This window comes from Chiloscyllium plagiosum, chromosome 16, assembly GCF_004010195.1.
Source record: "Chiloscyllium plagiosum isolate BGI_BamShark_2017 chromosome 16, ASM401019v2, whole genome shotgun sequence".
Lineage (NCBI taxonomy): Eukaryota > Metazoa > Chordata > Chondrichthyes > Orectolobiformes > Hemiscylliidae > Chiloscyllium > Chiloscyllium plagiosum.
Genome location: NC_057725.1, coordinates 61,932,655 through 61,947,377, shown reverse-complemented (window position 1 = coordinate 61,947,377; position 14,723 = coordinate 61,932,655). Strand labels below are relative to the sequence as shown.

The 14,723-nt window shown below is 41.2% G+C and overlaps 2 protein-coding genes across 9 annotated transcripts in view; one reads left to right on the top strand and one right to left on the bottom strand.

Moving 5' to 3' along the window:
- The window catches only part of prdm11 (PR domain containing 11), a 177,625-nt gene extending 171,411 nt beyond the window's left edge, over positions 1-6,214 (bottom strand). For 6 of the 7 annotated variants that reach the window (XM_043706242.1, XM_043706246.1, XM_043706248.1 and 3 more), the window contains exon 1: positions 5,223-5,522. The gene's annotated coding sequence lies outside the window, so the exon portion shown is untranslated. Of the gene's footprint in view, positions 1-5,222; positions 5,523-5,755 lie in introns of those variants that run through there. The other variant, XM_043706243.1, reaches the window with a different exon arrangement.
- znf408 (zinc finger protein 408) overlaps positions 5,550-14,723 on the top strand; it is a 44,953-nt gene continuing 35,779 nt past the window's right edge. For both annotated transcript variants that reach the window (XM_043706256.1, XM_043706257.1), the window contains exons 1-2: positions 5,550-5,632; positions 11,621-11,748. The gene's annotated coding sequence lies outside the window, so the exon portion shown is untranslated. The remainder of the gene's footprint in view (positions 5,633-11,620; positions 11,749-14,723) is intronic.

Below are 14,723 nucleotides of genomic sequence, written 5' to 3'. Positions count from 1 at the left end.
TGGATACAAAATTGGCTTGAGGGTAAAAGGAGGTGGTGGTTTAAGGTTGCTTTTCGGACTGGAGGCCTGTGATCAGTGGTGTGTCCCAAGGATCAGTGCTCAGCCCACTGTTTTTCATCACCTATGTAAATGATTTGGTTTTGAAAATCGGAGGCATGGTTGGTAAGTTTACAAATGACACCAAAGTAGGTGGTATAGTGCACAGCGAAGACGATTATCTCAGAGTACAACCAAACCTTGATCAGATGAGCCAATGAGCAGCTAGAGTTTAATTCAGATAAAGTAAACCAGGGCAGAATTTGTACAATTAATGGCAGGGCCTCGGGAAATGTTGCCAAACAAAGAGATCTAACGGTGCAGATCATAGTTCCTTAAAAGTGGAGTCACAGGTCAAATGAATGAAGGTGGTGTTTGGCAGGCTTGCCTTCATTGATTAGGACATTGAGTATAGGGGTTGGGTCATAATGTTGCAGCTGTACAAGACATTGGTAAGGTAACTTTTGGAAAACTGCATAAAATTCCGGTTGCTCTTCTAAAGTGAAGATGCAGAAAAGATTTACAAGGATATTGCTGGGACTGGAGAGTTTGATTTAAAAAAGACCTGAGGGGCAACTTTTTCGCACAGAGGGTTGTGCATATATGGAACAAGCTGCCAGAGGAAGTGGTGGAGGTGAGTACAATTACAACATCTAAAAGGCATCTGGATGGGTATGTGCTCAGGCCCGAGGGATAAGGGCCAAATGCTGGCAAATGGTCAGATTTGGATGTCTGGTCAGCGCACAGAAGTTGAACCAAAGGGTCCATTTCCATCCTAAATGACTCCAGGACTCTTAGTTAATTATTGTTCTACAAATGTCTTGGCACCAGGATGTTTTATGTTCAAGGACTAATAGCTAGTTGGATGTTGCATCGGTCAATCAAGGGAGGACCAGTTCTGGCCAGCCAATCACACAAAATTGGAAAAGAAAGAGAAAACAAAGAGTGACTGGCACTGTCTGGGTTTTGGGCAGGAGCAAGATTTTACGTTGGAAGCTGGTTTAGGCGATTTTCTTTATGGATTTGCAGTCTGTAATTATTTTCCAGTTATCAATAGATTGAAAGTTCCAGAAAAGAACCCAAATCTAAGAAGTAAGTTAAAATCTTTACAGCTCTGCAAAAGCTGTTTGTATTGACTGGTGGCTTAGGAATTCAAGCAAGATATACATTCCGTGTGCCTGTAATACAACCTATCAACCAACAATTTCATGAGGCATACCATTAACTGTTTCAACAATGATCAACTGGCAATTTTTTAAAAATCCCTTAACTATCGGCATTCGAGTGGAGATTTGTGACCAAAGAAGATTGGTCTTTGATCACATATTAATTAGGATACCCTGCTGTTCATCCATGTTCTGTAATTGTTGAGACCAATGTTTTTTTACTTAATTTTTCTCATTTTTGGTATGGAATTGTGAGCTGAAGTTGAGAATCGAACATTGAAAAGCCACTTGTTTTGACAGAAAAGACAAGCAAACATGTTTGCATATAGAACTTGCCTGAAAAGATAATTGCAGGTTAATTATTGTTCTAAGAACACTGCAGATGTTTCAACACCAGGATGAGTTATGTACAAGGACTGGTAGTTGGTTAGATGTTACTTTGATCAATTAAGGGGAGGCTGGTGCTGGCCAGTTAATCGCAGAATGTTGAAAAGAAAAGGGAAACCTTAGATTGAACAAGTTGTGATTTTTTTTTGCCAGATGGCTATCTGCCCAAAGCTGTTGGATTGTGAAGCTGTGTTGGAGTTTACTCTCTCTAATTTTATAAACAATTGTTGAATGTTTTGAAAAAATAATCCCAGTTTATAAGAAATAAGTGAATATTCCTTGGAACCTGCTGAAAGTGGTTTGCATTGACTGGTAACTTCGGAATTCATGCAAGATGTGTTTGTAATACAAGGCATCAATCAAGGGTTTTCAGAAGGACTTGGTACTCATTGTTGAAATGGTTTTCGAATTAGCCAATACAACTGTTAGTCTTTTTAAAGTATCCCTGAAATGTGTTTGTCTGTGCAGGGGTTACAATTAAAGAAGATTGGGTTTAAATCGTAGATCTTAATTACCTCATTGTTTAGCTTTTAGGTTAGTTACAGTAATAAAACAAATTTGTTAATTTCTGATTAAGTTACAACCTTGGTAACTGATAACTATCATTTCTTGAAGTATGGTTAGGAACAGTTGGGCAATTTTGAGTCAGTAAACGTCTTAAGTCCATTGTGTTGCAAATCCAGTGATAGTGAGGCGGATTTTATTTGCTATCCCTTTGAGGTAACAAGATCAATGAATTAGATGAGAGGACTGAGTGTAAAGTATCCAAGAATCTAAACAGGTTAATTAAGTTCAAATATGTGGCGCTAGAAAAGCATAGCAGGTTAGGCAGCATCCAAAGAGCAGGACATAAGCTACTCATCAAGAATGTGGGCTTTCTCCAAGGTAAATTAGTTGGCAAAAACATGCAAGAGGAACCAGTGTAGGAACCGTGAAGATATTCATTTCAGAAAGAATAGAAAACAGAATATTTTTAAGTGGTAAATGTCAGTACTCAGAGGGAACCGAATGTCCTTGGATATAAATCACTGAAGGTTAACACATAGATAAACAGGCAATTAGGGAAGCAAATGGTATTTTAGCCGTTATTACAAGTGGAAAAGTGTAGAAGACTTACATCAACTACAAAGAGTATTAATGAGGCCACTTCTGGGTAATGTCTGGAGTTCAATTCTCCTTGACAAAACATTTTGATTAGAGGGACTGAGCAATGGTTCACCAGGTGGATTTGCTAGCTAAGGGACTGTCCTGTGAGAAGCAACGGAATACTCTTCTAAATTTTAGCAAATTTGTGAACTAAGAGGTGACAGAGACAACTATTTCCTACACCTTTCAATTCTGAAGTCATACCAGTCTTGAAACCTTCACTATTTCTCTCTCCACAGATGCTACCAGATTCAGAGTTTCTCCAACATTCTCTGTTTAAGAGGTGATTTCTAGTGTATTTATTAGGTGTAAGAGGATATGACTGAAACATAAAATTCCAAAAGGACTAGTCTGACTTGATTCAGTGAGGAGGTTTCCCAATTTGAGGAGTCTGGAATTGGGGGTCACAGTCTAAGGATACAGGGTAGGACATTTTGGAGTGAAAATTCAAAACATTTTTTCACTTAAAGGGTTGTGAACTTGCAGAATTCCCTATTACAGAAAGCCGTGAAAGAATGTCACTGAATATATTCAAGATAGACTGATTTTGTTTCGTGGCATCAGGAGTATGCACAGAAAACAGGAATATGGCATTGAGATACAGAAATAGCCATGAGCATACTTAATGGCAGAGTAGACTCAAAGGTCCTGGTTTTGAATTTTCTCTCTCATTTAAAATGTATAACATTTTTAAGGGGATCAATAAGGCTTTTATAAGGAGGATGTTTTCCCTGACTGGAGAGTCAGGGACTCTAGGTTACAATCCCAGAATAAGGAGGTGACAATTTACAGCTGAGATGAGGAGAAACTTCTCAGCTACGGCTCTTTGGAATTTCTCTCCAGTGTGCGAACTTTGGCTCAGGTGCAGCAGTCTCACCACTAAGTCACCAAGTTCTGGGTTCAAGTCCCACTTGGATATGACTCAAGGTTAATTCTCTGATGCAGTACTGAAGGAGTACTGCCCTCTGATGCACTGCCTTTCAAATGAGATATTAAACCAAGACCTTATCTACCCTTCCAGTGGGCAAAAGGTTCTGTAACATTATTTTGAAGAGGAGCTTTGAATTATTTCAGGTGTCCTGGAGAATGTTTATTTATTCCTCAAACAATAGCACAAAAATAATGGTTTATATGATCATTAACACATTATGTAATTGTGTACAGCAAATTCACACGGTGTTTGTTCCATTACACCAGTGACTAAAAGACCTGATTCACCATGAAGTACAGGTGTCCAATGGGTATAAAAAGCACAAATAAAAGTATTTCTTTCTTTATTTTACCCCCATAGAGCTGAGCATCTACTGTCATTAAATATATTCAAGGTAGATATTGCCAGATTTTTGTATGTTTTTTTATGGGATACAATGGTCATAAAGGAAGGAAAGGTATAAAATGAGTCATAATTCAATTGAATTGCAGACTTGGCTTAAAAGGTGGAATTCTTACTCTTCCTTATGTCCATTCTGACAATATTTGGTTGTGACAGAGCTGCCTTGAACTTGTACCTCCCAACATCTCCCATCCCATTCACTTGATGCCCTAAATTAGTGAAAAAAGAAAACTTGCATTTATTTAATTCAGCGATTATTTAGAATTCTACATATTCAGTGGTTATAGAATCATGGAGTAATTTATGACATATGCCACACAGCTTCTCAAGTCTATGCATGGTGCCAGTTCTCCATGGAGCAATCCAATGAATCTCATTCCCGTAGCTACATTCTTGCAAATCCTACAGGCTTATCTCCTTCAAAAATGTCTGGAAATCATTGAATATTTTCACTCCCACTGCCTTGGTGCACGACGAATTAAAAGTCATTTCCATTCAGCTGAACCGTTAACCTGCATGATGCTCAACAATATTCAAAGAGTTCGGTGTAAAAAATGCCATCTGCACCCACCGAAACAGGTTGAATTATGAAACCATGACCGAGAAAGAAAATCCCAGATCCTAACCTCCACAAATCAGGAGGTTCATTTTAACAACAAAAAAGGTACAAAATCCAAACTCATGATGTCATAGGGATTGACCTCAACAGTGCACGGCGCCCGCCTCTCAATGACGCCACGCGCGTTCCTTTCCGAGCCCTCCAGCTCGTCTCCCCATTGGTTCGTTCCGTTGTCAATCACGCCGCCCTTGCCAGGTTTTCGTTGAGCGCTGCCTTTTTCCCCCTCCCCCCCCACAACTCCCCTCCTGGAAAGTGGGCAACCATCCACAGCCATTGATTAAACCAGATTCTGTGTCAAAAAAATATCCGCGAACCCTTTCATGTACTCAACCCAGGATTCCAACAAGGGGAGGGGGTGGTTAGAAAAAAAAAGGTCGAGACCGCAATCGCTTCCTTTTGTTTCTTAGAAAGGCAGTTTTCAATTACAAAATTAAAACAACCCCATTAAATTGCAATTGCTTAAACGGCAGGCACTTGCAAGCTTGTTCTCTCAGCGAGCCATTTTTGTTTTGTTTGGCTAGTGCGGCTCACTTACCTCCGCGAAAACAAATTGATGATCGCTATGTAAATCCTCTCAACTGTTTTTTTTAAATATTTTCTTAGAAAACAAATCGTCCGTGCCGAGTAACGTGGGGTTTCCGTAGGCGTCAGTCCACGTCGTTGCTTTTGGCTGCTGCAGCTGCAGGTTTCACTAGTCAGAGGCGAGGAAGAAGTTGTTTGCTGATGTTGGGGATATATTTTTGGGGGAGTCTCGCTCGTCTCTTTGCCTTGACCACCATGTTGCAGGAAATGACATGTAAAAGTTGAAGCGGAAGAAAGGAGACGAGACCCTCAGACAACCTCTGATCGGCGCAAACCACACAAAAAGTTTGGCGGCAGGCAATTGGAAGGGGACGGGCGAGCCGCAGGGCAGAAGAGTTTATTTACCTGACAGAACACGTAGAAGTAAATTAGAGAATGTATTCGAAATTATTTCCCCCCTCCCAAAATTGATTTAGAATATACGTGTGAAACGTGGTAAAATTAAGTTTTCATTTTAAATGTATTTCATAAGGTAATCTGCCTTACTTTAAAACGACCCCGATGTAATTTGGTTTTGTTGTTCGGCGATCTGGTTTAATGTGTCACCAGGGTTGTCTTGGGACTGCTGCGTGACACGGGGAGCCTGCAGGTCCCGGGCTGCGGCAACCTCCCCACCACAGACACAGAGTGAGATCCGCCCGGCTCCGGCTCCCGCTCCCCCACAACAACAACAACTGTACCGTACCACCAAACGGTCACGGCCTATCCACGCCCACCCAATCAAATAAAAACAGGGGATCTTCTCCCACCCCCAGGGTCACCAAAGGTCAGGGGATCTTCGCCTTCTCCTATCGCAACGGTCACAAGCTGTAATTTTTCCAACGCTCAACGTTCTCAGGGTGTCAACCCCCCAACGGTCACGGGCTGTCACCCTTCCCGCCCCCAACGGTCACGGGCTGTCACCCTTCCCGCTCCCAACGGTCACGCGCTGTCACCCTTCCCGCCCCCAACAACCACAACTATCAAAGGTACCCCAACCCCACTTGCCTGCCAACAGTATTCAAGCACACACATTACCTGACCTCGCTGGTGATGTTGGCGGGCTGGTTCCCCCATCCATCCTGCTGCTTTCGCCATGTACTGCTGACAGTACCGCTGTGGTCACTATTTGGCATTGCTAATGGGTGCCGTAATCATGGCCCACCCTGGAGCTGCTCACGGTTGTGGTTAATCCCTTTGCCCCGTGCTGCTAATAGTCACAGTCAGCCCGTGGCCTTGTGCTGCTAACGGTCTCAGGCTGTCTCTTCACCACGTTGAGTCAATCTGGCCCCGTTTTGTACTTGATAACCGTCACAACTAACATCGCACACCCAGATAACTGGGCATAGTCTTGCTTTGGGCTGTTAACGGGTTGCTGCTCAAGGTCACAGTCTCCCATTTTCTGTCCATTCCACTTATCATCTTCGTAGGCTTGTAAATAAATCTTACCTGTGTATGTGTATACACAGGTTAATGACTTGTTTGTTTTATGATTAAGCTTTTGCTTATTACTTGTAGATCGATTGTGACTTTGACCCCGTAGTTCTGAATGATTAAAGCTTAAATCCTAAAACATCCTGTGTGTCTGGGCACAATTTTACTGATTTTTTTTTGTTTCTGTTCAGTTGGAGGATGTGGGTTATCGGATGTGTGATTGGTGCCTTTTGACTTCCTTAAGATAGCCAGATTGGTCTTGTAATGCGAAATGAGAAGCTAGGCCAGGAAAGTAAGCAAATTGGCATCTGGTATTTTTGAACAAAACATCTCATATCTGGGAGTCTTGTTCACGAACTTATGCCACAATGAATCAGCAAGGACTGTGTGGATGCTGAAAGTTCAATAAATGTCTTGAGCTTTCCTTAATGAGCAAAGAGAATCCGGATTTAAAATATTGTTGAAGTTCAAAGTTTGTGAGAAGATTTGTAGCTTGGGTGCTCGTTGTTGTGGTTCTGTTCACCGAGCTGGGAATTTGTGTTGCAGACGTTTCGTCCCCTGTCTAGGTGACATCCTCAGTGCTTGGGAGCCTCCTGTGAAGCGCTTCTGTGTTGTTTCCTCCGGATTTTATAGTGGTTTGTCTCTGCCGCTTCCGGTTGTCAGTTCCAGCTGTCCACTGCAGTGGCCGGTATATTGGGTCCACGTCGATGTGTTTGTTGATAGAATCTGTGGATGAGTGCCAAAAGGGCCACAACACACTGCAGCACATCTGAAGTGCAAAAAGAGGAAGAAGAACACCTCTACAATGTATTTGCCAAAAACGGATACCCCCGCAATTTCATCAGATGCCTCAGGGAAAGACAACGGAATGAGGACATGCCACAACCCAAAGGACTAGCCACGTTACCATACATCAAGAACATTTCTGAACTGACAGCCAGACTACTACAGCCACTAGGACTCATAACAGCACACAAACCAACAGCCACTCTCAGACAACAACTCACGAGGACAAAGGACCCGATACCCAGCATGAGCAAAAGCAACGTAATGTACAAAATTCCATGCAAGGACTGCACAAAACACAACATAGGACAAACAGGAAGACAGCTAACGTATCCATGAACACCAACAAGCCACGAAACAACACGACCAGCTATCCTTAGTAGCCACACACGCAGATAACAAGCAACATGAGTTCGACTGGGAAAACACTACTATTATAGGACAAGCCAAACAGAGAACAGTCAAGGAATTCCTAGAGGATGCACAGATTCTATCAAATCTCAGCAAACAGAACCACAACATCTTGTTGAAGGTTAGATCTATGTACTAAGAAAAGCACAAGTTGAATAACTGGGCAAATGCGTGACAGATGACATATAATGTGGACAAATGAAAGCTTATCCAATTTGGTCACAAAAACAGGAAGGCAGTTTATTATCTGAATGGTGATAGATTGATAAAGCAGTAAGTGCAACTAGTTGCTGAAAGTAAGCATGCAAGTCAGCAGATGGTGAAGACGGCAGTGGTATGTTAGCCTTCATAATGAGAGGATTTGAGTGCAGGATCTAGGATACCTAGCTGCAATTGTGCAGGGCCTTGGTGAGACCATACCTGGAATATTGTGTAAATATAAGTATGTTGAATTTAATGACAGTTTAGATTAGATTACTTACAGTGTGGAAACAGGCCCTTCGGCCCAACAAGCCCACACTGACCCACCGAAGCGCAACCCACCCATTCCCCTACATTTACCTAACACTACGGGCAATTTAGCATGGCCAATTCACCTGACCTGCACATCTTTGGACTGTGGGAGGAAACCGGAGCACCCGGAGGAAACCCACGCAGACACGGGCAGAATGTGCAAACTCCACACAGTCAGTCGCCTGAGTCGGGAATTGAACCCGGGTCTCTGGCGCTGTGAGGCAGCAGTGCTAACCACTGTGCCACCGTGCCACCCACACAGATAAAACACACAAGTATGACAAAAACATACAATAACTACAAGAAACTCATTCCTTTCCAATAATTCTGCCTTCTTTTTAACAACTGGTTGATGCTGAATGAGATTGCTCAGCACCTGTGGTCATATTAGATGCTGAGTTAAGCTTTTGATCACAATATGTTCCATGACCAAGGCCACTTACTTCTGCCCAACTTTACCCTGTCTCAGCTCATCAGCTACTGAAACTTTCACACATGCCATTGTTACTTTCAATGCATTCCTGGTAAACCTTGATACCATTTAATCTTTGCAATCTTGATCTTATCCAAAACTTAGTTTCTATTTCCTAACTGTGCCAAGTCCCATTTACTTCTCACCCTCGTACTATATTGTTTCCTGCACCAGCAGTGTAATTTTAAAAACAAAGTCTCATCCTAGCTTTCAAATGTCTCAGGAGTCTCCCTGTGTAATCATCTTCGGTATCCTCAATTGTTTGTTACACAACCAATAGCAGCTGTGCCTTTAACTACCTAGGCCCCAGGGATTGGAAATCACTCCATCATCCTCTATTTCTTCTTCCTCCTTTAAGCCATGATTTGGAATTAGAGTGGACAAAGTTAAAAATCACACAACACCAGGTTATAGTCCAACAGGTTTATTTCGAAGCACTAGCTCTCTAAGCGCTGCTTCTTCATCAGGTGGTTGTGAAGCAGGACCATAAGACACATAATTTATAACAAAAGATTACAGTCTCATGCAGCTGAAATGGTATATTGAACAAACCTGGATTGTTAAGTCTTTCATCTTTTAGAATGGGTTTGCTGGTTTCAGTTCTTTAATATGTAAATCCCAGGACTTCTTTTAAGTCACATTCTCAAGATAAGTACATCTCAGCTCAGACAATGCCTTAAAATTGTGAGGTTAGAGTCTGTATATCAATCTTGAGTCAGAGTGGTTCTCTTTCCAAAGTGGAATTTACAGAATGTTACATGGATTGACTGCTTGCAGGTTCTGCATGAGACTGTAATCTTTTGCTATAAATTATGTCTAATGGTCCTGTTTCACAATCACCTGATGAAGAAGCAGTGCTTCAAAAGCTAGTGCTTTCAAATAAAGCTGTTGGACTAAAATCTGGCATTGTGTCTTTTAAGACACTGCTTAGGTCATGCTTTGGGTCATCTCTCCTGTTATCTCCTTACTTGGTTTGATTTTAGTTGATAATCAGTCTGAATTACCCTTATTATATTAAAGGTGCTATATAAGTTAGTTATTTTTGTAGGTGAGTTTCCACAAAGAACTGCTGTTTAAAGAGATTGCGAGTCAAAATTTTATTGAATACAATAAGTAGATTATGTTGCAACCATGTTTGTCAGAGTTAAATTGTCCTTTAGCCATCTGCACTGCCTACAGCACTTTTAATATCATAGGCTTCCAGTATTTGCTCCCATAGTCCTAATGATAATGAAATTGCGCTCACTATTCTGTTCCTCAACTTCTCATAATCATAGCCTCACACCCACTGCCATTCCTCAAAAGCCTTGGCTTCCCAGTCATTGTCTTTCCCACTTCTACCTGCCACAGTGTATAACACATGGAATTGAACTCATTTGAATTTAATGATTTATTGTCACTTGTATTTAACAAATAAACACAGTGAAAAGTATAATATGTTGCCATGCTCCTGTGCCATTTTGATCGACAGAAAATATTAAGATGTAAGACTGAAATTAATATATAAGTAAAAACAGAGTTTATCATCTTGTGCTTTGCTCAAAGTCGGGATTATTGGGGGATTTCCACAATGGGTTCAGGGGCCAACAACATCCCGGCATCACAGTCCATTCCAGGAGTACCAGTTCAGGCCTACCACATTGCTGCAGTTAAAGCTGAACATCTGCAATTCACATGCCAAGTCTGAGTACTTGGTTACTCTTCCTATTGTTATCCATTCATCATGTATCCTCGGTCACCCGCTTTCAAACATTTGGAAGCACCCAATCAATAGCTCTGGTACTCCTAACAGTCAACTCTACACACAGCAGGCTTCCAATATCTGTTTACTGATGTTCTTGAGATTTCATTCACAATGCTCCAGAGACCTTGTCACCGTACCTCTGAATCTCGACAATCACTCTGCTGCTGCGCTCAATCTGAAAGTTCAATCTTTGCTAATTTTTCATGTTTCTTGAACACACTGAAAGTGGTTTCCTTCTTTTGCATACTCAACTGTGACGAGTTCTCAGCCACTGTCGCTCACAATCTCAACTTATGATCTTGTGGTTATTTACTTTTCATCTCGGTAGCTACATTGTGGCCCTTGTCTCTCATTGGTAATCATTTGAATCTGGGAAAAGGACATGCAAGGTCTTTTACCTATCAGAAAATCTTGGGTTGAAGTGCCATTCTGTGGTTTGTACACAAAATTTCAATTGACCTTTCACTGTAAAAAGAGTATTGCATTGCAAAGACTGCAAATTCTGTACCTGGACACAATAGTTTTCTTCATTAGTACCATCAGAAAAGTGATTATTCATCTTATTTAATAGTTGTTAGAAATATTAGTATCCCTTTTAGTGGGCAGTTGGTGATTTAATGGTACATCAATGGACGAGCAATCCAGAGCCCTATGCCATTGTTCTGAGAACATGCATTCAAGTCCCACCATGGCAGATAGTGGAATTTGAACTCAAAAAAAAAGTCTGGAATAGAAAATTTGCCTATTGGTGACCATGTGACCACTGTCAATTGTCGTAAGAATCCAGTTGATTCACTAATATCCTGAAGGGAAAGGAATCTGCTGTCCTTTTCTGCTCTGGCTTCCTGAGCCACTACAATGACCACTGACTTCATTCTGGGGTGAGATGATAAACCAGTAAAATTTGAAAATTATAGTACTGGTCCAAACTGGAGTTCCACATTAACATATACAAATTACCATCAGATAAGTTCTGTCATTTCCAAATTTTACTTTTTTTTTCCTTCTCCAGGCAATGTGATAGTGCAAACTCTCCCCAATAGCATTAACTTGTCAAGGTATGAGAACCAGGAGAAAATAGCTGAGTGGAATAACAGGGTGTGCAGAATACTGGAAGAGACACTACTAGAACTGGAAATGGTAAGTTATTATGTGGGTTTGGACTAAGAGAGAAAGTAATAAAATCTAAATCAGGGCGACAATGTGAATGCAGAAAGTTTGGTAAGTATGATTGGTGGGTTACATGAACAGATTGCCTATTGGAATGTCGGTTGTATGTCTATAACAGAGACATAGCTCAAAGAAGCATAGGATATTAGGATACATGCTATCCATGAGAGATATGAAAAATGAAGAGGGAGCTGGCAGTATTTACTAAGGTGAACCAGAGGGGCCAAGGACAAAATATATATGACTACAGAATTGAGGAACAAAAAGAGTTAATTTACATTGCTCAGTGTAGTTTATAAGGCATCAACTAGGGGAAAGATTGTAGAGGAATAAGTTTCCAAGGAATTTAGAGGTACAAAAACTATGGAGTGATAATAATGGGAAACTTTAGTTATCCAAATGTAGACTGGGATATTAGTAAAGGACAGAAAAGGGCAAGTGTTCCTGGAGTAGGTTCAGGAATATTTTCAGTCAAATTAGGAAAGAGGTATTGCTAGATCTGGTTCTTGCAGATGAGGTGGGCTAAGTTAATCAAGTAGAGGATAGTGATTATCATAAGGTTTTAGGGGTTCTGTGGAAAAGGACAAGGAACAATTCCAGACTAAAAATAATTAACTGATTGAAACTTCAATGAGGTCAGAATGGATTTGACCTAAGTTGAAATTAAAGGTTGATGGTTAAAAATATAGAGATTAAGTTGTAGAAAAGAATGTGTGCTTAGGAGAGATGACAAGTAAATAATACAATAAATAAAAATTTGGAGGAGACTTGAAAAAGTAAAAATGAGAAGCAAAGAGCAATTATGAAAAGAGACTGGTGGCTAACATAAAATGAAATCCAAAAACCTTTTATCATGATGTAAATAGTAAAAGGGTGGTAAGAGATGATTTAGACCTAATTTTTAGAAAAGGAGATTTATGCCTATACGTACTTGAATCTTTGCCCTCGCCATCAAGAATACCATTTTGGATACTGTTGGGGGCAGGATGCCTTCTCAGGGAAAAATAGCAGCAACAGCCAGGTCTTCAGCATCATGACTGGCTCTGCTATAAAGCAGGGAATGGTAAAGTCAAAGCATGCAATTGTGATTGGAGACTCTCTATTCAGGGACACAGACAGGCATTTCTGTGGCTGCAAGCGAGACTTCAGGATGGTGTGTTGCCTCCTGGTGCCAGGGTCAAGAGTATCTCAGAGCATTTGCAGCAAATTCTCAAAGGGGAGCATGAACAGCTGGAGGTCATTGTACACAGTACCAATGACATAGATAGAAAAAGGGATGAGGTCCTGCAGAATGAATGTCGGGAATTAGGTAGGAGGTTGAAAAACAGGACCTCAAGGATAGTAATCTCTGTATTTCTCCCAGTGCCACTTGTTAGCAAGAGTAGGAATAGGAGGGTAGGGCAGATGAATGAGTGGCTGAGGAGCTGGTGGGGGTTTCAACATTTTTGGATAATTCGGATCTCTGCTGTGCATGTGGGACAGGTTGCATCTGAACTGTAGGGAGACTAATATCCTGGCAGGGAGATTTGCTGGAACTATTGGGGGGTTTTAAATTAGTCTGGGGGGAACTGGCACCCGAAGCAGTAGTGAGATAAGAGAGAACAATGAGGCTGGTATAGAAGTTAAAGAGAGCAAGTTAAATTGACAAGGCAGGCAAGTGCCTGGCAGAGAACAAGGGATGACTGATTAATTAAATGCATTTATTTCAATGCAAGAGGTCAAATAAGGCTGATGAACTCCAGGCATGAATGGGAACATGAGATTGAGATATTAAAGCTGTTAAAGAAACATTGTTGCAGGAGGGACAAGACTAGCAGCTCAATGTTCTGGGATAAAGATGCTACAGAAAGGATAGAGGGGAGGCAACAGAAGAGGGGGTATGTCTCAACAGCTTGTTTGAGTTTTTTGAAGGGGGGGAAGTGAGGACTGCAGATGTTGGAGGTCGGAGTCATGTTATGTTATGGCTTTACAAGACATTGGTAAAGCCACAATTGGTATACTGCATACAACTCTGGTCACCTTGCTATAGGAAGGATGTTATTAAACTAATGTGGAGTTGCTGGTGTCGGACTGGGATGGACAAAGTCTGAAGTCACATGACACCAGGTTATAATCCAACAGGTTTATTTAAAATCACACGTTTTTGGAACACTGCTCCTTTGTCAGCTCTCTGAAAGCATATGATTTCAAATAAACCTGTTGGACTATAACTTGGTGTCGTGTGACTTCTGACATCATTCAACTGGAAAGGATGCAAAAAAGATTTACAGTGATGTTACCATGAGTTGAGGGTTTGCATTATATGGATAGGCTGGGACTTTTCTTTCCTGGACCATAGGAGGGTGAGGGGTGACCTTGTAGAGGTTTATAAAATCATGAGGGAGATAGATAAGGTGAATATCCAAGGTTTTTTCCACAGGGTAGGGGAGTCTAAAACTAGAGGGCATGGGTTTAAGTTGAGAGGGGAAAGATTTAAATGGGACCCGTGAGGCAAATCTTTCATACAGAGGGTGGGTGCATACATGGAATGAGCTGCCAGAGGAACTAGTAGATGCAGGTAGAGTTACAACATTTAAAAGACATTGAATGGGTACATGGATAGGAAAGGTTTAGAGGGTTATGGGCCAAAAGTGGACAAATGGGACTACTTCAGTTTAGGAAACCTGGTCAACATGGAGGAGTGGGCCAAAGAGTCAGTTTGCATACTGTATGACTCTATTTATCTTTACCAAATAAGATGTGGCTGGGTCACAGTTAAAAGAAAGTAGTTGAGACATTGAAAAGTTTAAAAATGTTAAGGGAGTATTGGTTAAATACTTAAAATTGATAAAGCATTAGGACAGAAAAAGGTTAAGGTAATTGCAGACACACCAGCCCCAGTCTTATAGTCTTCTTAAGACATACAGGAAGTTGCTAGACGACTGGAAAATTGCATTGCAATTTCA